This window comes from Centrocercus urophasianus, unplaced genomic scaffold (assembly GCF_019232065.1).
Source record: "Centrocercus urophasianus isolate 14NV4802_14NV808 unplaced genomic scaffold, USGS_Curo_1.0 seq_17, whole genome shotgun sequence".
In the NCBI taxonomy this organism is placed as follows: domain Eukaryota; kingdom Metazoa; phylum Chordata; class Aves; order Galliformes; family Phasianidae; genus Centrocercus; species Centrocercus urophasianus.
In genome coordinates this window covers 26,395,484-26,423,303 of record NW_024884722.1, presented here as the reverse complement: position 1 = coordinate 26,423,303, position 27,820 = coordinate 26,395,484, and the positions used below count along the sequence as shown (strand labels likewise).

General features: G+C 45.9%; 1 protein-coding gene across 11 annotated transcripts in view; it reads right to left on the bottom strand.

Annotated features, from left to right (window-relative positions):
- Window positions 1–27,820, bottom strand: part of RTKN2 (rhotekin 2) — a 190,883-nt gene that overhangs the window by 77,129 nt on the left and 85,934 nt on the right. Inside the window, exon 9 of one of the 11 annotated variants that reach the window (XR_006168747.1) lies at window positions 12,080–12,429. The exons of the other annotated variants lie outside the window; for them this stretch is intronic. The gene's annotated coding sequence lies outside the window, so the exon portion shown is untranslated. Of the gene's footprint in view, window positions 1–12,079; window positions 12,430–27,820 lie in introns of those variants that run through there. 11 annotated transcript variants of the gene reach the window in all.

Sequence of the window (27,820 nt, the reverse complement as noted above, 5' to 3'; positions counted from 1 at the left end):
AAATCACACACAGAAGACACGGCCGTGTCTGAACAGCACAGGGAGCACAGACACAACCCCGCATTTAATTCTGTATAACTTTGCTCTGTATCACACATGAACTCCTTGTGCTTTCATGGGCAAAAGCCTAAATGTTACAGAAGGCTGCATGCTTGCGTTAGGGGTTTGCTCTTTGCTTCAGCACAACGATTAACAGTTTGAGAACATTAAATGCTGGGATGTGCAGGAGAGGAGGGCTGAGAATTCCCCCCTCTCAGCTCCTTGCTGCAGAGAGGTACTAAAAGGATTTCTTTGTTGGCTTTGCTCCAACTTTGCACTTGCAGTACTTGCAGCTCAGTAACAAGGACTTTGTGCATACAAGTTTGGCCACTAAGAAAATATGCAAACAGGATATCTGCACTCACACACAGACTGAAATACAGTTGCTCACACAGCACTGTGTCTTCATTTTTCCCTCTGCTTTGGGAGCAGCATAGGCCCCTCAGAACGCAGGCATAGGAAGGTTGGGCTCTGCATTCCCTTTTTTTCTCCCAGGCCAGTCCTGGCCCATCTCCCAGGGCAGCCCACATGTGCTATCAGTGCTAGAAGCAGAGCTAGATCGACCTGACACACCACACATTTAACATCACTAGTTTTAGCATAGCCCTTTGGCAACGCGTCAAGACTTTCCTGAAGACTCCAGCTGCTGTTTCTCCTGTTTCACTTAGCACTCACGCAAACAAAAGTTTTGGTGACACGTTTTGACTTCTGTATGCACATGGCTCTTCCCTTCAGTGCTTTGGAGTGATTCACATCCACCCATTCCCATGGTCCAATGTGCTGGAGAAGCCAAGTTTGCTGGTATTTGGGTCCCACTGCCTGCCTCAGTGTCTTCCCCAGGCTTGAGGAGCAGCAGATGTCACAGCCAACAAGCTACTTACCTGCTGCTGGCTGCTATTTCCAGCCTAAACTCAGTGAAGACATTCTCCAGGTACATACTCACAGCCTGCCAGAGAAATGGGGTGTGATGGGGAAGTAGAAGCAGAGGTAAACCAATGCCCATCCCTGTCCTTACCTGCTGAGGCAGACTGCCTGGGCCTGAATGACTCACAGTGCTGAAAACCAAGTAAACCTGGGGACAACCTCTCTGTTGAGCTGTACCCCGCAGTGCAGTGACCTGCTTGTGGCAGAGGGAAGCCCCCACTCACCAAGGCCCTGGCACTTGGCACCCCCTGCTCCCCTGGCACATTCCTCAGCACCCTGCCACCCAATGGTGGCAACTCAGTGAAGCGCTGACACAATTTAAATAGTGATTTGCATTTCATTAACAACGACAACATTTATTTTAATGGAGTTAAATCAGAGTAGCATTTAATTTAATCTTAACAAGATAGTTATTAAGCTAACCAAATATCAATTGATCGTTGAAGAAACCACATTGTGAAACAAATACGTTGAGAAATAAATCTTGCTGCCAGGCCATTAATGCAAAACCACATAAATAATAAATGTGTAATTAGGTTCTGTCTTAATGAAGAGCTCCAACTGTTCGCTCTCTGGGAGGATCACCGCCTCCCGACGTTGTTATGGGAGATAGATGCTGGCACTGAGCGTTACGCTGACTGACAAAAACCAGCAGGTGCCTCCCAAGGGACCCTGGTCCCTGCAGGACATCTCGCTGGCCCAGCCTCACACTACGTCTCCATCCCTGCTCAGGAACCCAGGGCTTCCCATCCCAGCCAGGGCACCAGGAGCAAGGCACACATCCACCTTGCTGGCACTGCCCTCCCATACCCTAGCACAGCGGGCAGTACTGCCCTGCAAATCACCCTGTGCCAGAGGGGCAGGAACAGCCTGCTACAACAGATACAAACATTTCCTTTTCCAGTATGGCTAAGGATGTGTGATTTTAGTCCATTTGTACGTGTGGGTATCATTTTCAAGGGTTTGTTTGTTTGCTTATTTAAACACAGATCTCTTACAGGGAGTTATTTTCATAGCTTTTCTGACCATCTGCTCTGTCCAGCTGCATAAAACAGACCAAAAAATTTCACCCAGGCAACTTGGAACTGAGCCTGAAACTTCTGCTTACAGCATATTATGTTACAGGCAGTCTTGATTTAAAGACTTTAAGTGATGGAAGATCCACTGCATCCCTCCACAAGTCCCTCTGATGGTTAACTATGCCCACTATGAAAAATGTGCACCTTTTCCTGAGCCTGAATTTGTCTGGCTTTAATGTTTATTCACAGCCTGTTCCTATGCCTTTTTGTGCCAGGTTAAAAAATCGCCAGCAATTAGAAATAAATTATTTGGTCCTGAAGCTACCAGAGGATTAAGGTATAAACAAATTGAGAGCAGACCAAAGCCATTTGTCCATATGCAGACAACTTCTAGGCAGAGCTCAACAGCCCCAATCCTGGCTGCTGGTGTTGGAGAGAACAAGGGCTCCTCTCTACTGGCATTGTTTTCGGAGGGACACTGCAGCAATTTCAAGGAAACGAGGTGAGAAAGCTGGTTTACTGAAGTGTGAGTATGCCCCCAGTAGAAATTTCCTTCTTCTTCTGTTCGGAATAATCCATACCTTCTATAACCCCTAACATTATGGTAAACAACACGGCTTCACCAAGGGCAAGTCATGCCTGACAAACTTGGTGGCATTTCATGATGGAGTTATAGCATCAGTGGATAAAGGAAGAGCAATTGATGCCATTTACCTGGACTTGTGCAAAGTGTTTGATGCTGTCCTGTATGACATCCTGGTCGCCAAGTTGGAGAAAAATAGATTAGATGGATGGACCACTTGCTGGATAAGGAATTGGCTGGATGGTTGCACTCAGAATGTTGCAGTCAACAGCTCAAGGTCCAAGTGGAGACTGGTGATGAGTGACGTTGCTCAGGTATTGGTGCTGGGACCAGTGCTATTTAAAATCTTTGTAGGTGGCATGGACAGTGTGATCAAGTGGACCCATGGCAAGTTTGCAGACAACTCCAAGCTGAGTGGTGAAGTTGACATGCTAGAGGGAAGGGATGCCATCCAGACGGACCTGAACAGGCTTGAGAGGTGGGCCCATGCCAACCTCATGAAGCTCAACAAGGCCAAGTGCGAGGTCCTGCATCTGGGCCAGGCAATCCCAAGAACAGGTACAGGTTGAGCAGAGAATGGCTTGAGAGCAGCCCTGAGGAGAAAAATTTGGGAGTCAGCTGATGAAAGATTCAAAATGAGCCAGTTATATGCACCTGCAGCCTAGGAGGCCAACCGTATCTTGGGTGGCATCAAGACAAGTGTGACCAGAAGATAGAAGGAAGTGATTCTACCCCTCTACTCTGCTCTTGTGAAATGCCACCTGGAATACTGAGTCAAGCCCTCGGGCCCCCACCATAAGAAGGACATGGAGCTGTTACAGTGGATCCAGAGGAGGGCCACAAAGATGATTAAAGGGCTGGAGCACCTCTCCTATGAGGACACACTGAGAGAGCTGGGGCTCTTCAGCCTAGAGAAGAGAAGGCTCTGGGGAAATCTGAAGAGGGCCTACAGGAAAGCTGGGGAGGGACACTGTAGAAGGGCATGTAGCAACAGAACAAAGGGAAATGGCTTCAAGCTGGAAGAGGGTAGATTTAGACTAGATATTAGGAAGAAACTCTTTACTGTGAGGGTGGTGAGACAGTGGAGCAGGTGACACTGTGGATGCCCCCTCCCTGGAAGCATTCAAAGGCAGGCAGGCAGGACTTCAAACAACCTGGTCTAGAAGGAGGTGTCCCTGCCTTTAGCAGGGAGGAAGGGGGGTTGGAACTAGATGATCTTAAAGGTCCTTTCCAACTTAAACCATTCTATGATTCTATATGATCATGTTGGGGCAGCAATTGTAGCTGTTCCACACCAAGGCACAAGGCCTCAACTGCAATCGTGCATCTACCAGTGTGAAACAACCTCACCATGGGGTCAAACGCTGACAGGAGAATTCTGGAGCTAGCTTGGTACAGCATTGCAGCAGTGAAGCCCTACAGCCATGCACAACTATGCCCCAGCTATGCCCCCAGGCCAGGCTGCCCCTGCCTCTTCTCACAGTACTGAGCAGCAGCAGCAGAGCTGCCGGGTACAAACAGCCTTAATCACAATAAAAGCAGCAGCCAGGGTTTGTTGGTGTTAAGTTACACTGATCAGAAGCTGTGATTTTTTAGAGGGAAGCAGGTGTTTTGGAATACGATCTATTTTTTCAGGAGGATGTGATAAATACTTTTGAGCTAATTATTTTGTGCCAAATCATCCTGCTTTAAGGCAAATAGTCTCAAGGAGGATTTCACCCCAAATTTTAGGCTCAGCGATGCCCTAGGGCAGGATGGATGATGGCAGCAAGGCAGCCCTTCTGAACCAGGTGACTCCCCACCAGAGCTGCAGTCTCACACACAGGCAACATGTGGCCACCTACACTTGTCTTTCCAAATGGGAATGCTTGCTATTTTCCAAATGGGAATGGGATTAAATGGGATGAAAATTAAGCAAATAAGAAGAAAATGTTCTGGACTTTGTGCAGCATAAATAGCTGTTGATCACCAGCTGAAAGGCCCAGGGATGCATGTGGGCACGTAGGTGTTGCAGGCTGGGAGAAATGTATGCCAAGGAGCAGGCAAATCCGCGTCAATCCCTTCACAAGGAGGAGATGTGGTGTTCCTTAGACTACCTGTAACCTTTGAGATGACCAGCACCCAAGGGGTTACAGCAGGGAGAGCCCACAGTACAAACACTGCCAGCATGTCCCTCATTCACAAAAGAGTCAATGATTAACTCCCTCTAATTAGGTGCCACTCCCATTCCACCTCTGTGTTTGGAGTTCCGAAGGGGCCAAAGACAGCCTGCAGCCTTAACAAAGCAATCTCTGCTCCGCAGGACAAGGTGGGACCGGACCTACACTACCTACCCTTTGGCCCTCATGGTGATGGCAGGTGAAAAATTCACTTCCGCTGTTTACTGTCCTGTGATAAATTTTCAATAAAGAACAATAGAGGGTTGTGTTGTGTTTTTTTTTTTTTCCCTCCTGTAGCAGCAATTTAAAAAATCACCCACAAATCCTCTCCCAGTTCCCTGACACAGCCCTGCAAGCCCCCTCACCTGTGCCCGTCAGCATAGGAGGGACAGGCAGGAGGGGAGGCGGGCTCTGTCCCTCACAGCCATGCTTCACCACTACACAGAGCTGCCACACCAAAGCCATTCTCCCTCTGAAGATGTATTTCTATGTTTCCACTCGACTATGCTACTATTTTTTCCAGTGGCAACCCTAAAGACCGTGTAGGAGGGACAAGACAGAAAGCTTAAGAGGATCAGATCGCAGGCCTCTGAGGGAACAACTGAGGAAAAGGGTAGATGTGACACTTAGGGACGTTGTTTAGAGGGTATGGTGTGACTGGTTGATGGTTAGACTAGGTGATCTTAGTGTTCTTTCCAACCTTTTTGTTTCTGTGATTCAATCTCCCCCTGCTCTGCAGCTCCCAGCTGCCCAGGAGGTCCATGGCAGCTCAGCTGTGCCTTCTGCCACCAGCAGCCCTTTGAAATGCAGTAGCTTGTGATATGTGCTGCAAGAAACTCTGCAAGCTGAGGACACTGTACTGGGGCTTAGCAATCATCTTCTTTTTCCAGGTCTCCCTTTCAAGGTTTTCTAAAAGTTGCTTGGCACAGCATTTCATTTGCCAGGTATAACCAGTTTGGAAGAAAAAAGGAGAAAAGAAAAGCAAAGCACAGCAAGCGTGCAACAATGTTACTGTGAGCTCAGATGTTAAATGAATTAATTTGATTCATTCTTAAATTTAATTGGCAAGATTTAATGGTTCACATTGAAAGCATGAATAACTATTTTGTTCAGTGAATGACTATAGTTTAGTGACTCTTGATGTCAGTGTATTTTGCCCAGGGTAAAACTTGCTATATGAATTATTCACTGCTGGGTGGAATGAATGGGCTGTGCTCATAAACAGAATGCCAACTGTGGTTATTTGACATGACAGGGCACACTTGATGCTGACAAAGGACAATAGTTAATTTACAGTGTGGTACTGGGGCTCAGTCACTCTCCTTAAGATCTTTATAGAAAGCATGGCACTTTTTGTCATGTACTCCACATTAAGATGGATTCTGTGTGCCAGAAAACACTGAAGCATAGCTCACTTTTAAAAATGTTCACTAGTTTAAAGGCAAAAACAAAACAAAACAAAAAAAAACACCAAAAAAAAAGCCTACGTTCCTGTCTTGTTTGGCTGAAACATTGCTCCAAAGAAAATGTGTTTAAGAGCAACTTAAAAATAAATGGAGGAACGCATCTATATATCACTGAAGCATCTTGTCATAGATGCAATATCTGATAGCTATGAGAACCTCTCCTTGATATGAAAGGAGCTGGCAGTCTTGCACACAACAGGATCTTGGTCTGGGAACAACAGCACTTGCACCTAAGCTTTTATTTCCAGGACTGGGAGAGAACAGACCAGGCAAAGTTTCTGCACTAAAGTATTTACAATGAGCAACCAGAGCAGGACATTTTCCCAGCCTTCTTAAAAAGCTGTTGTTTTAATGCAAGCCATTTGTAATCTGGAAAGACAGAACGCAATTCAGCCTGATCTGACAAATGGGCCACAAAAGTTTACTTACGCATAATAATGATACATTCATCTTTACTTTACACTTCCCAACTGCATGCTTATTGCAAACATCTGTGTTGCTGAAACGACTGGTGTTACAACTCATTTATATGGTTTAAAAACAGTGATAGATGAAAGCGGGAGGGGGAGGGCCGCGAGGCTCTGTTTCCTCCAGAGTTTCACAAACAAATATTTGGTTTCATCTTGGAGCTTTTTCTGTGAATGGGCTGAGTCACTGCCCTGGCGTGTACAGAAATAACTGCACGGGTAACTTCCAAACCTGTAACCCAGCACAGATCCCACGTCTGCAAACCCTGAGGTGATAACACACCTCATACCTGGAAAAAAGGCTGAAGGAAAGACCACCAAAAGGCAGCTGTTTTTCTCCCACCATGCACCATGCACTGAGAGCAGAGCCGTATCCTTCCGTTCCGCGGGTCCGCAGATCCCGGCCACGTTCCCCACCCCCATGTCCCCTACAGCACCTCAGCTCTCAGTGCCAGCCTCAGATCCCAGCATCCTCTTGCCTCATGTCCAGTTGACAGGCTTTCTGTCAGATTGCAGAATGCTGGGGATGGTGCTTACCCCTGAAACAAGCCTACCAGATGGCCACACTTCCAACCCTCTGGACTTCAGATGGTTTGGCACAAATATTGCTACACAGTGCTGCGCAAAACAGTGCAGCAAGAGCTGAAAGGCAGTTTGCATGGCTAACAGTGAAAGGGGCCATTTCTCTGTGGAACTCTGACCCGCTTGGTATTACGTAAATTTGTTTCTGTGCCTGTGCCCAGATCTCACTTCCGTTTCACAGCAGCACACAAAGTATTGAAATTCTGCACTGCCATTTGGCAAGCGTATAACATTCCTGGGGATTTCAGATGCAGGTTAGCGTCCCAGCAAGGCTCCTCTCCTTAGACACCACGATACATTATCTGACTGCCTTCATTTATGGCACAACATTGTAAACTCTTCATAGTCACAAAGAACATCACAGTAAGCCTCCAGCCAAGCTGATTGGGACATGTATTTCAATCCCTAGTAACACAGAATGCAAGCCATGCAACTTGTAAGAAAAATCTCCCATAGATACAGATTCCCCCACCCACTGTGAGCTGCTCTGGATCCTGCAGGGGCCCTGCCACGCATCTCCAGCTGCAAGAGAGGAGGGAAGAGGGAGGCAGGGGTGGGAGAGGGAAACAGCTCACAAAAGGAAGAATAGGTAAAAAGAACACAAAGTGTAAATAAAACAAGCAGTCTGCTTTCCTTCCCTGGTAAATTTTGGTCCCAGCATCCTTAAAAAAACAAAACAAAACAAAACAAAACAAAACAAAACAAAAAAAACGCCAGAACTGTACAGCAAAGAGTGAGATTGCATTAGGAGGAAGATCTGAATGAAACGCTGTCTCTCTGATGCTTTCCTGTAAGTATGCTCTGCTATCACAGGCCACTTGTAGGAGAGCAGAGGGAGAGCAGCTCGCAGCGCTTATGCAATGGTGTGACTGCAGGGTGCCCAAGGAGAGCAAACTCCTCTCTAGCCCTTTAGGAAGAAGAGTCTGTGCTTCTGAAGCCTCCAATTGAGAAGTCATTAACTTGAGGTATGTTTTCCAAACCCTCCTACTTTATTTTGCAGGCTGACTGTTGCAGACTGAAGAATGCCTCACAAATTTTTCTCTTTCCGTACATTCTGGCTGTTTGTTTTGTGGAGACATTGCTCCAATTTCAGATTATTTTGTCTGGAATGTCTGCATTGGAATTTAGCTTGTGAGGCTGTCACAAGGCAAAGCCAGGCATTTCTGAGGGAAGTTCTTCTTGACACCGAGGGCATTTTACAGAGATCTGTACCCTGGTGTATGCATATTATCTGCAAAGACTGACTGCATGCCACAGGTCTGGATGTTGTTTGTTACAGTTTTTACCAGGCCTACTATCTGCCATGCGCAGAAAATCCATTTCTCTGGGGAAAAAAAGAGAGCTACAAAGCTTTCTTTGCTGTCCCTCTGATTGCAGGTGTATTACCAGTTAATACAATCACATCATAAAATACAAAGACAGCGGTAATAGGACATGTTAAAAACTAATGATGCAGCAGGCTTCTGGATTGCTAAGCAGTAAGTCAGCAGCACTCTCTCGAAGCAGAAGCAAACAAACTTTGCCATTCGCTGCTCCTCCTGCTATCCCACGGAGCACACCCTTAGACAAAACATGGAGAAGGCATAAGAAGCACACCTTGCCATCCGTTCACATGCCAGCACCAGTCAGCTGAGGGCCACCCGAGAGGAGAGAAACCCAGCTGCTACCTTACTTCACAGCCCATGGGGCCATTGCTTGGATCGGATTTTTTGGAAGAACAATTATGTTCATCCCATAATTTAACTTTTCTGCATCTGCTGAATTGCACAGGAACATCATCCCTTTCATATATGGATTCAAAAGGTCTGTGCAGTAAGAGAATCAAGCCAGATTTCATACCTCTAAAGAAGCTCACTACACTGACTGGCAGAGCACGCTCAGATCTGTTTACCAGCTGCCTCACAGCAGCATGAGGGGTTTGCAACTAACCGCAGCAGCACTCACCACACCAGCATAATTGCGTGTGGTGCTCCTGGCAGCAGGAGCTGGTGCTGCTGACTTTAGCTCACAGCTCATCTACATGGAGATCTACATTCAGTTGCACACTTCTAGAGCATGTCCAGGTCCCTCTGGATGGCATCTCTTCCTTCTGTTGTATTAACTGCACTATTCAGCTTAGTGCCACCAGCAAACTTGCTGAGGGTGCACTTGATCCCACTGTCTATGTCATTGATAAAGGTGATGAAGAGCACTGATCACAAGATGAGCCACTGGGGGACACCTGGTGACTGGCCTCCAGCTGGACACAGAGCCACTGACCACAGCCTTCTGGTTAAGACCATACAGCCAATTTTGTATCCACCAGGAAGTAATCCATCTCACTCCAATTTAGAGACAACAGTGTGAAATCCATCTCACTCCAATTTAGAGACAACAGTGTGGTGCAGGACCATATCAAAAGCCTGAGGATGTCCCTTAGCATCTCCTCCTGGCTTCAGCAGTTGCTGAGTGAAGCTGTCAGGGACACACCTCTTTTATTTCCTTATTAGCACAGGGATACGTGTTTGGTTCAGATAAAGTCAGAGGCTGGGCCTGCCACTGGACACCTTGGAAGCAACCCTCCTGTTCAGCTTGTTAGGAAGTGAGCAGGGACACTAGGGGAGGTGCCAATGCAAAGGTCTGTAACATGCCTGCATGTGTGCATACACACATGAAGTGTGAATTCCTGTCCCCCAGATTTGCTGATTCACTTGGCCTTTGAGAGTTGATAGCACTGGGATAGCTGCCTGGTTTCTCACAAATTCCCTGTCTTTGCTTCCTTGTTCCCAGCTGTCCCAGGCTCCTCAGTCAGCCATCATCCCCTCATGCTTCTGTCCCATCTCCCCTGCATCTGCCTGGAGCACCAACGCCAAAACAAACACACAAGATACAGCAACATTTCTCAGACTGTTTCAGAACCTATTTTAACAGATGACTGATGTCTCTGGAGTAATGTGTGTGGGAAACAGAGATACACTTCACACCTCTAGGAAGCTTTGAAAATGTGATACTTCTAGGAATATAAAAGACACGGGTTTAAGCATGTTGAGGAGTCTGTTTCCACCCTGCATCATTTACTTGCGCTGTATTTCAGCAATGCCCATCTCTACAATAAGTACTCAGATGGCTATCCAAAGAAATCTTCAATTATGTTCATGAATATGGATAGACCCTGGCTGCTGATTACAGGATTTTATTTATGCAGGCAAAGGACAGTTTGTTGTTGTTCACATCCACAGAAAATATTTCAGCTGTAAGCATCAGTGGGTGCAGTTGTGCATCACATACTTAGTGTGGCCTCTGTGTCCAAAGGCTATGTCTGAGCACCAGGTTTCTCTCCCACAGATCTGTCGGCTAGTTTTCTGCTATATTTCCTTTAACAGGAGGTGAGCCATCAGCTATAGAATGGACATTTGCAAGTGTGAAAGCAAATGAAACTGCGCAGGAGGAAGAAGAAGGGAGGACAAAGAGTGCTTTACTGAAGGTGTCAGGAAAATACTGTTACTAGATAGGATTCTCTCAACAAAACAATTCATGCAGAAAGGATGCATCAGGGAGGATATGCACAGTGCTGTGATCTTTAGGAATGGAGCTTAGAGATTATGCGGATTTGGGCTGTTTGCAAATATCATGCAACACACTCTTCCAAAGCTCTATATTTCAACAGACACCCACTCATCAAGATAACATCTCCATTTGGTGAAATCTAATAATTTAATTCTTGTCATTTGTAACTGGAGTTCAGAAGCCAAGACAACATTTGGTTAAATAAGTGCTGTTTATTTCCATAAATGCCTCTGTCCACTATTGCCTTTTTCAGAGCAGAACTCAAGGTCTGCGAGTAGAGACAGACAACACTCATCTCTGCCGTGCACTGCATCCATACAGGGAGGCCACTATGCTGAGCAGCTACCCAGAAGAGTACAGAAATTTCTGGAGAAATCCAGAAGACAAAAAGAAGCCTGCATTGCTCTCTCCTATAAAGAAGGGACACAATGTATGAGAAGAGGTTTAATGTGACGTAGATTGAGAACTGCAGAAGTTGGGAAAAACAGACTCTAACAGACACAATCCTGAAGCTGTTGCAGCAAACCTCTCCACGTGCACAGCTTGCCATGGGGGCAACTCGCAGCCTGCGGGGAAAGAGGGCTGGCCTGCTCAGATGCCAGGATGAATACCGGGCAGGAAAACAGGCTATGTCAAGGATCCACACCTGGGATGTGCACATCAGCCCCGCGGAGACCAACATATACACTAAGGATGCTGCACATGAGCATTCCTGCTCTAATTCACAAGTGTAAATGTCCACCTGCGTGCAGACTCAGGACCTTTGCACTTTTTTTCCCAACGGCATTGAAACTGCTATGACTGTAGTGCAGGTGAGGGATTTGGGGCAGTTTCCCACACTGCCCTCCTGCAGGTCTGAGAGCAGCACTTGCTCAGAGATGTGGCTGGTCCAGAGACCGTGGGCTCACTGCCGTGAGATTCACTGAGCAGAAGGGGTTTCTGATAACTACTTGTAGGTTCTTTATTCTAGTGTTTCAATTGCTGCTAAAGCTGCTTCTCTAAAAAAGAAGCTTAAAGCTAAAGCTTAAATGTATCTTTATAATGGTGAATTAGAGTTCACCCAGATTTTACTACAGGTTAGTTTGTAACATACGGGAGTCACTGAAAACTAATCTGAATAATTACTGATTTTATAATTTTTTTTTTGTCCAAATTACTAAAAATCATTCATGCTTTCAAGGGAGCATTTACCTGCGTGTTTCTTACTAAGCCCAGCTCAGCCAAGATTCAACGAGAATTACGCCACTATCAGGACAAAAATCAATGGGTTGTTACAAGTATTGAGGGCTTTTAATTTGTATTCTTCTCATTACAATGTTCACTTGTTTAACCCCATTTTTGTTATACCCCATCTGACCCATTGCTGAGCTGTCAGAACTGGAATTTGAAGTAAAATGGATTTAATGCTGTATGGCAAGCTATTCAAGCAATACTGGTCTTGATTTTCAGATCAAGCATTTGCTCATATTTTGCCAACTTCTTCTTACAGAAGGATAATCCTCATGCTCTCTGGCCAGTGTGTTGGTTGCAGTCGCACAGAGAAGCTGTCCAGCAGGAAGCAGTCTTCCCGGCTCAGCTGATTGCCTGAACCAAGACCATTACTCCTGCGCTGGGAAACTGAGGTCTCTTCGCCAATACTGCTGCCTTTTTGTAATCAAATAAAAATAAAAAAATAAAAAAAAAAGAAAAGAAAGAAAAAAAGAAGAAGAAAAAAAGAATTGTGAGGCTTGGATTCTACCAATGATTTGACTGAACCACAAGCAAATCAAAGGGGAAGATGAAAAGAATTCCTGGGGAAGTATTTATAAACCCACAGGACTGAATGACAGCATCCAAGATTGCTAACAGAGCTAATAGAAGCAAATGCAATACCTTGAGCAGTGATTTTTGAAAGTTCATGGAAAACAGATGAGGTGCCAGAGGATTTCAGAGCAACAAAATACAGCACTCAACTGACTTATAAAAAGGGGCATCCAGGAATTTACTAACCAATTCATTTAACTTCAATAGCAAGTAAAGTATGGAAGGAGTCATAAAGGAGCCATTATGAGAACTTAGAGCAGTCCAGAATCATAAATAATTGGGTGGGAAAGGGCTTTAACAGGTCATCTACTAATCTCATCAGAAATCTCGTAACAGTAAACATGCAGCAAAATATGGTACTCGGATATGCACACGTCAGCTGGTCTTCCTACACATCCGAGGAGAGAAACCAGCCCTTTTTCCGGGGGGGGAACATTCCTTGTGAAAAGCCCATTTTGTATTAGGGACTTTGTTATCTTTTCTTCATGGTTTTGTCTCGTTATTAGCTAAAATCCCCAGAGGTGACAGGAGAAATTACAGCAGCTGGCACAGAAAAAGAAAGCTGTTAAAGCTGATGATCTTCTTTTTCAAATTAATATATTCTCGATAGAGAACCAGGTGACCTATCATCTAAGGGGTCAACTCTGATAACACGGGCAGGCAAATGGGACAGCAGGGCTGGGCAGGGAGGGAGCTGTGGCAAAGGGAAGTGATAAAAGCAAGCTTCTCCTGCTGAAAAGCGTAGCACAGGTGGTGAGGGCAAAAGATGCCACTAAATTTAGGGTTTAAGGAAGCTCTTCACCCATTAATCAGAAGCTTCTAACGCCTTTACTTCCACCTGCGCTTCTGTGATTTCCCATTGCACTGTCATGTTAAATGATGATGCTTTTGTCTTGAGTCCTGTTCCAGTCGGGGCCAGACAACCTCCAGAGGTCCCCCCAGCCTCAGCCCTGCCATGATTCTGACATGGAGCTAGCAGGGAAGTTCAGGAAATGTAGGGAACTTCAGAGCGACTCAGATCAGATTAGAAAACCTCAATGGGTCTCCTGGTGCTCCCCCAGAAGGCTGACCTGTAACTTGACCCCCAGCAGAAAACCGCTCATCCTGCAGCACTGAGTGCAGGTGCACCTTAACAGCTTCACCTGTGAAGTGAAATCCCACTCCTTCCCTCCCGCTCACACACAGCTGCCAATTGGAGCAAGCCAGACAAGTTCTGAATTTTGAATAAAGTGTTCTGCAATTGCTAAACTTAACTAGGACTTTGGTCTAGCCACATGCATGTGTATTTTCTCTCTAAATGCAAAATGACACGAGGCCATTTTGAAAGGAATGAAAAAAAAGAACAGAAGTTTATTCACCATTAGATATAGATAGTAATAACCAAAAGCAATAACCAACCATGTGAGCAAATTGAATACAGACAAACCGCTATGCTAAATAAGAGAGGAACACCAATTATGTGCAGGAGAGCTCTTATTATATGGCATTCTGATTACCTTAAATTATATTTTTTAACAGACATCCGTTTTTATTTTTGCTTCTAAAACAGGTGAAGTTCTTTTCAAGTATTGACGTCAGCTAGCCTCATCAATTGTTCCTTTAATAGCTCAACTACCACTACAGCCACAAATACCATGAAAGAGCTAAGTACTCCCTGCACAAAGGGGACGCAGCTTTGTCGTTTCGCAGTGCCTATGCACGGCCTGGTCTTTTACAGCATCGTAATTGATATCGATTTTGTGTGGTAGAGGTCCCTCCTTCCACGCGCTGGTCTTTATTTCCACAGAAGAAAGGAAGTTAAAGACATCATGAGCCATCTTGAAAATAAATCTAATTTTTTCCCTCTTAAAAAAATGTAGTGAATTTAGCACTCATCAGATGCGCTGGATCAAGTCCCTGGCAGGACACCAGCAGGACAACCAGCCTCCACAGAGGCCTGCCCACGCTGATGGCTGCACTTTTGGGGTGCCTCTGCAGGCCAGCCAGGCAGCACAGTAGTGACTGCTCACCATCACAGCCCTCACTGATCCCAGAGATCAGATGCTTGGAGCCGAGAGCATCACAACCCAGCCCAGTCCAGAACTGGGCCTACTGGTTCCTTTGGCCATCGGCCAACAACACGACAGGGCACATCTCATCCCACTGCGTCCCGTCCTCCCATTATTTCCTGTCTGGTCTTCCCTTGATGTCTTGATCTCTAATTACTACGAAAGCTTCATCCTCCTCTCTCACAGGAGTTCTGGATTGCACTATTTATTTATCATCGCTATTATTTTAAGAAATCCACAACTTGGACATTCATGAGGAGGAGGAGTGGATGCTACCATGAACGCCTGCCGGGGGTTTAATGGAAAACTTCAGGCTGTGCCAGGTTAAACAAGGAAGGTCAAGAGAGCTGCAAAGGCCAGCTGAGTCCACGGGAGCACACAAACTTCTGAGGAAGACGAGAAATCTTTTGAAAACACTGCCATGACACTTCTGCTTCCTTCCTGTTTGTCTGATGAGCTCAGCTGGGGATTTACTTCCAGGTGTGAGGAAGGTTTCTGCCTACAGGCAGTTTCACTTGAGACCACAGAGGAAGCACTGGAGGTTAATGGCAAGCTGGCCTCTTTTGGAGCCCCCAGTACCACTAGTGTGGCTCACCACGGCCTCACAGCAGTGCACATCCCAGCAGCTTCCCAAAGCCCTTCACGATGCTTCCAACCCACTCAGCACAGATGCTGCTGAAATGATGCTGCCCTGTGCTTCAGTCCTCCTCTGCACCCTGAAATGCTCACCTTTACTGAAGTTTTCACTGCTCACAGGTTTCAAGTGCCCTTTGGTGCTTTTTTGTTATAGATATTGTGTTCATTTAGGACAAGTACCTTCCATGTGTGCAGGGATACTGGTTTCAGCTAGCTGATGGACACATTGGTGTTTGAGGCTCAGATGACAGCCAAATGTTTCTGAAGGCCTGTGGAAACGTGCTCTCCCATAAGATGTCCGGTACTTTTTGTTGCAGTCTGGGCTAAAAATATTACAAGTATAACTCAGAATTCTGTCATTCCCACTGCCCATGGGAGCAGGATGTGCAGAGGCGAGGATTAGCAGACATGAGAAGTTCATTCAGGAGTCTGTCTTTACATTCTTAACATGACCCCAAACACTGTGAGCCCTCTTTGACTGGAAAGTTTAACTTTTTCCTGACCCTTCTTCTGGGCTAACGGGAAGTAGGAGTCAGAGCCCGGCCATCACCTCAGTCCTGCTTTTCTGCCATTCTAATAGCCTTACGTTCCTGCACCAGGACTGGCGATACTGCCCATAATTTGGCTGTGCTTTCCTAAAACTTCTGCCTACAAAGCTCAGCAGAAGGCTGCAGCAGGTTAAAATGCTTTGCCTGGTCCTCTGACAGACCAAGGCCAGGGCAAACAGGCATTCCCATCTGTATCTGGTGGAACCGATACAGACTGTCATTCATGTCTTCCAAGAATCTTTCTCCTTAGGTCAGGATATTAACCAAGTCCATTTCCTCTGAAGAGGATACGAAGCAAGACTCTGCACATATTCTTTCTGCTCATTTTTCATTGCCTGATAAGCCTGAAGTCCTAAACCAAGTGGCAGAATGATTTGGAATGAGATGGTGACCGTGTATTTAAGATGGAGAAGATACAGAGATTTAATTTCCTACAAATTAATTCTCTGCAAGCTGTGTAAACTTTCCTTAGTATAAATAAAGTCTTTATAGACAAAGATGCTTGGGTTTTTCCCTCCTTTGAACTATTTAGAGAAAAAACAGGAACATGATTTGCTGTCTTGGTGCTTCAGCAGGGACTCACAAAATTAAGAGTTGTTCTTGTTGCCTTCTGTAGCAACGTCTGCAAGGGCCTAGCCACGAAATAAGCGTAAATAAACCTGCAAAGAAACAACCTTGCAAAGCTGGATAATATCGAGCAGTCTCAAGATTCTACAACAGACTGACGCCAGTCCCCACTACAAATGCCTAGATTTCTTACTACAGACGGGCCACGTGCCTCACTGCAGCACTGTTTATGCCATTCAATGGGGCTGTGCTTCCTCAGAGCCTGGGATATCCTCTTTGGAGATGAAGCACAAGCAGGGACAGAGATGACTGTAAGGCCCAGGAGGGCTCGGCATGCCACCAGAAAGAGAGGGGAGCACCACAAACCAGCTCCAGTGGTGATATAGCTGGTAGCTTGTCTGGGAGCAGGGGCAAGCTCACTGGGGCCATAAAAATGCGGGGGGACAGTGGGCTAGAAAACATGATTAGAGGGAAGGACCCCTTCCTCTGAGGGCCCTGGGAGACAAGAAGAACCTTATAGTTCAACCTGTGTTTTCTCCTTCAAAAGGTACCCTGCTGGAGCCTGTTTACTAGTAAGAACAGTGCCAGGGAGTCCCTGGGAGTCTCCCTGTGTGCTTGCTTTCAGGAAACATGTAGGGTGTCTACCAAGGGGCCTGACTCAACCTTATTAGAAACTGCATTGCCAAACAGACAAACAAGTCATTACAAACAAGTATAAAAAAAACCATGAGAAAGCAGCAGTGTCATCCTTTAAAAATAGTCCAGAGCACTTAATTTCCACTCATATTCAACTGTACATAGGACCAATTAGAAAAGCTATTTGCCGTTATTCGTTCTCCTTCATTGCATTAATTCGTATCAGTACATTATATATCATTTAAGAGGAAGAGTGCTTTCATACATCAGAAGACTTTTTGTCTCAGTAATGCCCTATGCCAAAAAACGAACCCAAAAGATTTAAAATGAACATTGGTGATCACACAGTTGTACAATTGTTTGAGTTGGAAGGAACCCTTAAAGGTCATCTGGTCCAACTCCCCTGCAATGAACAGGGGCAGGTTGCTCAGAGCCTCATCCAGCCTGACACTGAATGTCTCCAGGGATGGGGCATCCACCACATCTCTGAGCAACCTATGCCAGCATCTCACCTCCCTTATCATAAAAACTTCTTCTTATATCCAATCTAAATCTCCCCTCCTTTAATTGAAACTATTTCCCTTGACCTAACACAACACACTCTGCTAAAGGGCCTGCCCCTACTTTCTTATGGCCCCCTGTTAGAGATGCTAACGTGGCCAGTGTCAACAGATTTGTTATGGGTGACACTCAGGGCAGGCAGTGACCACTCCTGTGCCTCAGCCAGCGCAGCACTGCCAGTCTCACAGCCAGAGCTGCAAGAAATCGGGCAGCTTCCAAATGTTCCAAACTATATATTTGTTTGATGGTGTCTAAACTCAGCCAGAGGGTTTGCGAGCTTCAAAGAAACACATAATTTCCTGTTTAAAACAAGATTAAATGCTGCTGCACAGCCACAGCGGCGTGGCCTTGATGTCGCCACTCGTTTCTCACAGTGTAACCACTACACTTGCACTTCCTTTGCACCAGGGTCCCTTTGCTAAGTACCCCTCTCCATAACCAACAGAGATGCACAGTCCCAAAATCCAAGCTCTGGGCAGCCCCACGTGGTGTCTCCTCAGCTCACTCAGACACGAGACACAGTGTTGGTTTGCGGCCACCTGGCACCGGGTGCTCTCGGTGCTCAGGCTGTTGGGCCCAGCTGCCTGGTCGGCAGTGCTGCATGCCAGGGGAGAGGCTCCTCGGCCCCAGAGCCAGGCTGGCCAGGAGGAGAGGCTGCTGCTGGCTGCTCGCCAGCACATATTGCACTGCCTTCACTATTACGCTCCCGCTGTGCGTCATGCTCCGCATGGAAGAAACGTGCCGGAGGAAATGAACAGGATTTTGCTTTTAAAGGTATTGTGTCAGGTACATTAACAGCTCTACCATACATGCTACACAGCTCTTCAGAGAGTGCTTGGGTTTCATTTCTGCTGTAATTGTATCACCATCTTGCTTGGAGCTCTCTTTGGCTTTCCTGCCCCTTAATTTACTTTTTTTCGCAGTCATGTGCTGAGCTGTCTCCTGTGCTCCACTGCCTGTTGAGCTACAGCAAGCACATCACACCAAAGCCTCTTAGTGAGTCACCTATGGCTCTTGTTTGCTGTTTGCACTTGTGCAGCAAATGCCAGCTCTGTGTTTAGGACCTATTACTTTAATGATCATTCTCTTTCAGCCCTAGCACTTGCTGAGCACAGAGATAGTAAAACTGAAGGCTTCTGTGGTGGAAAAGCAGTCATTTGTCAGGTTTTAACAAAACCTCAGCCACAGAGGTGGCTTGCAGAAAGCGAGGAAGTGCTGCCTAGTTATTATAATGGAGCAAAGTGAACATAAACCAGCTGACATTCAAGCAGCAGCGAGTCATTAAGTGGGACAGCAAGAGGTACTAGATCAGCCACCCAGTACAGGCACTAGGGGAATGCTGCTCAGCAATTCATTAGTGGCATTATTTATTCTGTGTTATTTATTAGTGGAATACATGAACTTGACAGTGATCCATAAGTGACAAGGAGCTAAGAAGTGTATTGAGTGCTGGAGCTATACATCATAAATAGAGGATTTAACAAGTTGGAGATGTGTCAGAACGATGGGGTTTGGGCTGCACTGGGAGCAAGGAGCAAAGCCAGTGCCAGCCAGGCTCACATACCAGGAGCAGAAGAGAATGGAGGCGGCCACGGCCTTGGATGCAAGAGGATACTTCTTAGCTGGAGATGCACAGCACCAAGGCACCTGCAGGTCTGTGGGCTCAGGGCAGACTGCTGTGAAGCCACGTAGCTCCTGGCTGGGACTGCTGGGCCTCAGGGAGCGGGACGTGGGCTTCCTGTGCCCTCACCACAGCCACCACCCCATGTGCCCTAAGCCCACCTCCTGAGGCTGCAACTCTTCCAGCTCTCCACAGCACTGCTACTGGCAAAGATGCAGCTTTCTAACTTGGGCATTACTCCATACTTTCCAGTCCTTAAATCCAGGCACAGTCAGTCTCAAGAGTAATTATTGACCCCACAAGGCACATTACAGCTGCCTTTACTTCTCTGAAGCGATTATGAGCAGATAGTGTGTTTTGAACAGCAGGGTTATGTCTACACATCAGCTAAGCGACATTTAAACAATTTTGCTGGTATGTATGTAGAGATGATTTTTTCAGCACCGGCCTTTTCTAACGCAGGTGCAGAGAAGGTGGCAGGCAGTGCAGCTCCCTGGGTCCCCATTGGGCTGGGGGCAATGCAGGGGCTCCCTGGCAGTCCTGCCGCTGGCTCACCCCCTATCTGCCCACATCGATCTGCATGGAGGTGCACACACTGCCAGAAGGGAAAGTACTGCAGGTACTTCAGGTCTTGAAGCAACTTCTTGCCTGGGACATTGCCTATCTATACTTTAAGAACTTTGATATGACGTTAGCTAGAGCAGCCTGCACCTACAGTAGATTTAGCTTCACTTTAAGCGTCTCATAAGCGGAAGGAATTCATGCTTAGGTGTTCAGTTTAAAGACAGCTGGGACCTGCAAGGCATGCCATGATGCCTGGAGGAGGAAATCACACAAAACTGAAAATTCAGGACACCTTTAAGATAGCTCAAGTAAGGGGGCTACAACTGGCTGCCCCACTATCACTAATCATCCTTACAAATCTATACCTACAAGGATCTTGGCTGAAACTGGGGCAGCTGTCACAAGCAGATCACATTCACCCTCCATTTAAATGCTTTGAGAGCCCTGGGTGTCAAGATAGAAAGACAAAAAGCTCCCAGAAGCCGGGCTGTGGCACAAAACCAGCCATCCTGGGGAGAGGGGAAGAGTTATTAAAAGTTAATTGCTCCAGGGAGCTAGCAGATGTTAAATACAGTAATTAATTCAGGCTGAAATGGGAGAGCCCTGTCATCGGACAGCAGCAGTCCATGAGCAGGGGATGGCCAAGGCCTTATGAGGTGTCTGCGAAAATGCTTTTCATCAGGAAAAAATGCAGGAGAACTAAAGAACAGGCAAGAATGCCAAGCAAGAAAGGAGGCTGCCTCTAAATGTATTTGCAACAAAGATCACTTCTTTGGAAGAGACATAGTCTTAGCTGTAACAAATGCAGCAATGGGTTTAGTGCTAAAACTTTACAAAGCAGATGAACCTGAAAAGCAAGCAAGATGGGAGCGTCTCTAGACCAGAAATCCTTGGTGCTACTCCCCAGAAGACCACAGAAGGCAGTCAAGGAACCTGCAGCCCACCAGGGTCATTGCCCTCCCACCAGCAGCACTCAGGAGGCACAATTCCATAGACACCCAATGCAGAGCAGCCAACCACAGGGAGGGTGGGAGAGCATCCAGGACCTGCCCCAAATAGCAGGCGGGGAAACATCTGGGAATAGACCCCTTGTGGGTTCATAAGGGCAAATTCACATTAACAAAAGATCTCAAGAGGATCTCATGGAAGAAATAAGGGCTCCTCCCCCCTCGATTCTGGCAGTTTCCAGATGGGAAACTGAAATGAAACTTTTTTTGAAATGTTCAGAAACCTTTTGAACCTCATTAGTTTTCATTTCATGTGGCTCTGCACAGAAAAAGTATATAAACCTGCAGCTCTTTTAGATGAAATGATGTAACATTCAGATTATATCGATCGGAGCAGAGAGGGGAGCATTCATCTCAGTAATATTTTAACAAAAGAAGTCATTTTATGCAGTCTTTACAATGCTTTCTTATTTCAGAGGTCATGGGAGCTGCATAACACCAGGTCTTCACAGCCCCAGAAACCAAATTACTTAATTTTGAGGAAACAATACCTGCATGCAATTAGACTCTTAACTTTACTCATGTGAGCAGTCTGAATTAGTGCATGGAGAATACTTGCATGCACACACATGCGCACGTTTTGGCAAGGTCTGGTTCTTAATCATGTTAATCTTGCAGCATTGCTTTCTTTGTTTTCAGCAGCAAACATAGCAAAGCTATAACTACACCATCCACTTTGAAAATCCTGTAAAATCAATTTTAGGGACTTCAAGGAAATCAAAGGAAATGTGATAAAATGCTCCCACTTAAATAAAATTTTATTTCCTTTCCAGTAACATATAATATTTAACTAAGAGCTTTAATAAATTCAGTAAAATACGAGCATATTATTAACCTCTTCAAAATGACAATTTACTGTAAAGTCATTACCATTCTGTTCACTCATGTCTGGCCTCTTTGTTTCAAGTCTGTTTTCCCAGCTTACAATATCAGGTCAACAGACTCTAACATAAATGAGTAATGTGTCTGGAACTTTTCCTTGCAACACCAAACCTCAGAGCAAGCAAAGCTAATAGGGCCACACTGTGAACGGGACGGGAAGAGGCTTCAGCTGCACCTCCTCTCTCTGCTCTCCATCCCCTTCCCACTTTCCCTTCAAGAGGCTCATCCACAGGCTTGTGTCTGTCCCTGACTTCATTTCCTCCTCTTGCAGCTCTCACATAGCAGCTGCACTTTTGGAAGTGCAGAAACATGCTTTCTCAGGGTGTAGCAGACAAAAACATTGCAATGCTTCCCACGTCCTCTTTCAAAACCTGCAGTAATGACCTGGGAAGTCTCAAGGCAAGCTAGTTAGTGCAAGGTGGGACAGTGACAGATCTACTTGGATAAAAGTGGTTGTGGTCATTTCTTGGGTGCTGCCCAAGTAACTCAGTGCAATCAGGGTGTGCCCTGCTGTTTGCTTTCTGCTCCAGCTGGAAATGAAAGCCTGGCAAACAGCACAGTTTTATTGACAGTGCTGGAAGTGTCACGGAATTGGAGAGGAATGTAGATTTCTTTCCTCAACAACTGAAATTTCTACAGCCTTCAAGTCTGGGGAAGCAGGGTGTCCTTCTGAAACTTTCTGTCAATAAATCTAGTGTTTTATACGGATATTAGCAAATAAAAACCAAGTTGTGTGAAAAATGTCAGTTCTATTTTTGCCAACAAAAATATAACAGGAAATTGTATGCTTAACATATGTGGAGAACTGCAAAACTGAACCACGGATATGTAACCGCTATTATTAAGATTGGTAACTACGGCTGTGGAGGTGAAATGGATAGTGCTGCTGGGTATTTTCTTTAATACGAATTCCAGCTACGGTGTCACTTTGCATATGAAGGCAAAGAGAAGACCCTCACAACTTCAGGAAAGAGAATAGTATTCTCATATTTGATCAGGTATTTCACTTTATCTAGTCCCTTATATTACAGTGATGGGAAAACCGGTGTACTGCGGTATCCAAACTAAACAAATGACTTCCTGAATATACTAATTTCAGAAATGCACCAATAGCTTTGATAGGAAGGACATAAAAGACAAATGTCTTACAGACTAAAAACAAAAAAGAAAAATCAAGTCAAGCTTCTAAGCCATGAGTTATTTTAAACCATGTCTGGAATTGGAATGAACTGAAGCCTATCAAGCCCCAGGTCTGAATCATGCGAGCAGGTCTCCTTTGGGATGCCCTGGAAAGCCCCATATACAAGCTGTGTCTGTGCTGAGCAGTGAGTCAGCTGAGCGTTCTGCAGCAGGCATGCGGCTCCCCGGGGCCACTGTGCCAGAAAGGAGGTACAATGGCCACCGTGAGCACATCCACATGTCCTCTCCTCTGTCATCTCAGCCACAACACAAGCAGGAAGGCTGCAAAACACAGCCACCAATACTTTTTATTTATTAGAAGATGAAGGGGTTGAAAGTTCACTGTTTGCTCTTAGAAAGCACTTGTTTCTGTCATGGCCGACTTGGCATGATACAGTCGAGAATTTCTGCAAAAGCTACAGATTTCCAAGCAAAGAAACATTTGTGGCAAACCCATGTCTTCAGGCTGCACACTTAAAAGGAAAAAGGGGGAATGAAGGCAGAAGGTACTGAAAGTCACCGGTGAGGACCTTTGCTCCAAATCCCCATTCCTGTACCCATTGTGCAGGGATGAAGCAATGCTGAACCACAGTGAGACGCAGATAATGGGGAGCTGGTAACAGGATGGCAGCTACTCCTAGAAGCCTCTGATCTCTGCTATTTGGCTGTAGGCTCACACTCACACAAAATAACTTATTTCTGAGCTGACAAAAGACCCAGCAGCTCACAAGCCACATTTGTTCAGGTGCCAATTGCAGACATGCACAAACGGAAGAAGCTGATCAAGTCCAGCAAATCCCAGCTGCCATACTTAGACATTTACCTCCACAATCCACAGGCAAGTATAGCTGCTCCTACCACAGCCCCCAGTATAAAGTCCTGGTGATGTCCTCAAAAGTCCTTACAAAGGCGACCACAAGCACATTTGTACCATGCAGTAACTTTCTTCTGCCAATAACAGCACAAGAACTATTTAGTCCCTGAGCCTGGGACAAGGCCACGGCTACTTCAGCGAGGCCGCATGTAGCCATGTGTGGCAGGAAGCGGCCCCTCTCCTCCCAACACAGGGAGAGGGCTCTGGGCGTGCTCCAGGCTGAGGGCTACTGATCCGATTCTTTTCAGATGGGTGATGTGTGACTCAGAGGCGGGAGGCTATTTTTAGGGACGGCTTCAGCCAGCTCCAGATGGATGCACAACAGCCCACCGCTTCCAGCACCCACAGTGACTCTGGCAGCCCTGGTGCCGACAGAGCAGCATGCAGTGCAGCTTTGGCAGACACAACACAGGTAGAGGCTGCTGTGCAGCGTGCCCAACGCTCACCTCAATCTGTGGGCCCCCCATTGCACAGGTCATCGTCAACAACGCAAGAATGCCTTGGATGGGTGCTGGTTTTCACCTCCCTCCCCTCTCGTCAGCCATTCCTGGAGCCTCTCCCAAGCCACTGTGTCAGCAAGCAGAGCGCCGTCCAGCACCGACCGTCTGATGTCCTCTGAGTCAGCCACAGCCGACGAGCCGCAGCTGGCCTGGAATCACTCCAAAGGCTTTTTGCTTAAGTTTTGTTGCACAATATCATCTAAATAACCAGTCCCATCCGATTCGTTTCCTCCATGGGTTTAAGGAAATCATATTTCACATCGTGAGGTCTCAAGTCAGGGAAACATCTTAAGGTCAGTGTCCAAAACCAATTCAGACAGCAATACAAATAAACATCGATTGGAAAGAGAGACACGCAGTCAGGAAAAAACCCTTTTGCGACTAGACTATCACTTTCAGTAGCATCACACTCTGGAATTTAAGTTTCATCTGTTTCTATGAAAAATATGAAGGAAGTAGCATATAACCAAGGAATGAATTCCTCCCTGACTGTGTAATGTTTTCCTTCCTGCAAATTTGTCAAGGCGGTCTTTCAGCAAAACTGGCTTAAAAAAAATCAGAATTTTGGGACTGAGACTGTGTCATTAAACTTCCTAAGGTGTGCACTGATAACATCTGGAAGTCAGCTGTGACAGAGATTGCATTAAAAGCAGCCCAGTATCATACCTTTCTCACTCTTTTTAGTTTTACCATGGCAGAGCACTTCTTTGGGAAATCTGGCATATTTAAAGCAGTTCTACCTTTCAACTTTTAAAAGTGCATTGTGGTCTTAATATGGCCCTGATCCCAACAGCTTAAAATCTAAATAAAATTTCCAGTGACATGGAATTTTGCATTAAAATCACCTCTATCCAAGAGATAGCAAAACCTTAAGACGCTCACAGAGCATGGAGCTACTTCCCATTCGACCAGCTTGTCTGCTCTGTTGCAGGGGACCTGAGTGACTGCCATCCAATATTGTCTTTTTGGTGCATGTTACACTTCTTTTTTGAGATTCCTCTCTGGAAAGTCTGCTAAATCAATGGACTGATTTTGCTCCTAATACTTGAGTTCATGGTCTGGGGAAAATTGCATTATGCCACTTGCCAGGTGAGAGCCCAGGCTGGTGCAGGCTGCCTGCCTGCCTGCCCCCTCTTACTCTGCTGACTCATGTTGAAGCTCTCCTGTTGGCTGCCCCAGAGGAGGAGCAGTTACTCTCCTTTCCCCATGGTTACGCCACTGCTGCTCCCCAGCCACCACAGCACAAGGTTTCCATCCAACACAGAGCTTCCACTGGCGACCAGGCAGAGAAGAAAGGCTAACAGCGTATCATCCTACCTGGGAGTTTCAGAAACCAGCAGATTCCACACCAGGGTGGGAAGTGAGTTTCCAGTCCGACTGCTCCTCTTATTTGCTTGTTTTAGGGGCTATGCTGTCTGCAAACAGCGAAGAACTCCTTCCCTGGGCAGCAGCATGCTGCCAAATGCCACAGACTGCAGTAAGGCACAAACATTGCCTGGCTCGCTCCACCCCCAGGCACGAGCAAGAAGTCTATTCAATACCTCACAGTAAACATCAAAATCTTTCATACCTCAAAGGCATAATTCAAGTAAGGAAAACAAATTTATGTCTTCATTGAAAATCCCACTTCAGGCATAGCCAACTGAATACATTTCAAAATAAACGGAGAGGAGGAACTCGCAAAGAAAGAGAAGTGCTAATTTGCCTGTGCCTGAATCAAAGCAGTTGCTAGTTGCAGCCATAGGGGCAGCAGCACACATGGAAGCACATGGAAGTGCATTGTTCAGTGGAGCTCCTATTGTAAGAATAAAAGCCTGCACATGGTGAAAATGAGGTACAAAATCTTACATTCTCATCCTTATTAGCACAGTGGGACAATAATATCAGAGGTGTTAAGTGGCAGCTGTGTTTGCTCATGCCTGTTGTACAGAGCAGCAAAGTGCATTCAGATTTAGAAAGCTATCAGGCACCAGGTCACTTTTCACTTGAGGTTGGGTCCTATGGCTAGCATGTATTATGTGGATAATACACACTGTTCAAAAGCCCTGAAAAGCTTTTCCTATTGGATTTTACTCTTGAAGAAGCTCGTTATGATTTCTAGAGACCAAATTCAGTCCTAACACAAGAGGCAAGGCCAGGAAAGTCACTACTGCTTGAAGCAGTAGGTTCCTTGTGTGCAGAGCAGTTGATATGGCTCACATCCCCAGGTCACACAAAGCATTGGTGTATGCTGCCAAGCTGGGACCTCAATTGCCAACACCAGTAACAAGGGGAGAAACAGTTTTTAAGAAGTTTGTGGAGTCCCTTTCAAGAAGCGTAGGCTTTCAAAACCTTAACATATAAAAGCTCCAACAGATCAAGGAGGATCCACTGCAGTCAGTGGAGACAAGCACAGTGATCTCTTGGGAGACTCTCCCAAGGGCCGACCCCATGTGTTATCCCTCTGGACAAACCACTTTTTGGACAGCCAGACATGAACCTATCATTTTTACACACACAGCAAGACTTGATTTTAACAATGTTCAGTGACCAGCCCCAATAGTAATCAATTACACTGACCGTGGCTTTTCTTTTTCCAACCATTTGCAGCTGAAGTGTGACCACTGAGAGAAGTAAACAGTAAACTGGTAGATGCTACAATGGTCATGCTCATCATAAACTACTATTCTTATAGCAAAACCTTTCATCCTGTTTCTTACACTGTCTTCTGTCTTTAACAAGGTTCCTACAGTTTCTACAGTGTTCCTTGGAGGAACTGAGCTCTTTCAGTGCTCCTATAAACCATGTATGCTCACCATGCTGTGGGTAGGCTATTTTGCCTGAGAGACCTTTCACTTTGTTTTCTTGCTCTGCTTCTTGCAGAAGGCAGGGTGCACAGAATGCCTTTTACCAGTCACAATATAGAGTAACTTCCCAAGGTAGAGGAAATTGTTGCCAAATTGACAAGTCCCTGCATCAGTGTCAGAACAAAATCTGATTCCAGAGTTTTAAAAAACCCCAAGTAGGACAAGGACCTTGATGGACACTGTGGACTCCAATGTGCCAGAATCAGAGTGATTCACTATCCAGGCTGCTGACACCCACTGTCAGCCACTCACCCTGACCTGTCACTACTCTCCATGAAAGCTGGACTGGAACCTTTACTCTCTTCTCCACATTTTGGCTGGAGGACAAATGTTTTCAATCAGGATGGGATGGGAAAAATTAAGAGCCTTTTAGGAATAGCATATCCTGAGTTTCCAGAAGCTGTCTAGGTCAGACCAAAGTCTAGCCAGCTTGTGCACTCATCTCCAGTATTTACACTGACAGTAGGAACAAGCCTGGAACAGCTGCAAATAATTACATCTGTGACCCTCTCAATAAAGCCCTGTAAGGAAGGATACTTCTATTCACGCTTCTGTATAAACACATCCATACTAAACTTATTTCGTTATGGCTAATTCATACCCAATTGAATTCTTTTAAAAGGTGTGCTTCACAGTATCTGTTATCTGAAAGCTTCCCTCATATGGGGGAAACATCTGTCTTCTCTGCAGTAGGTTGCATGTGAAGGTTTTCTGTCCACACACACACACACACACACACACACACACACACACACACACACAC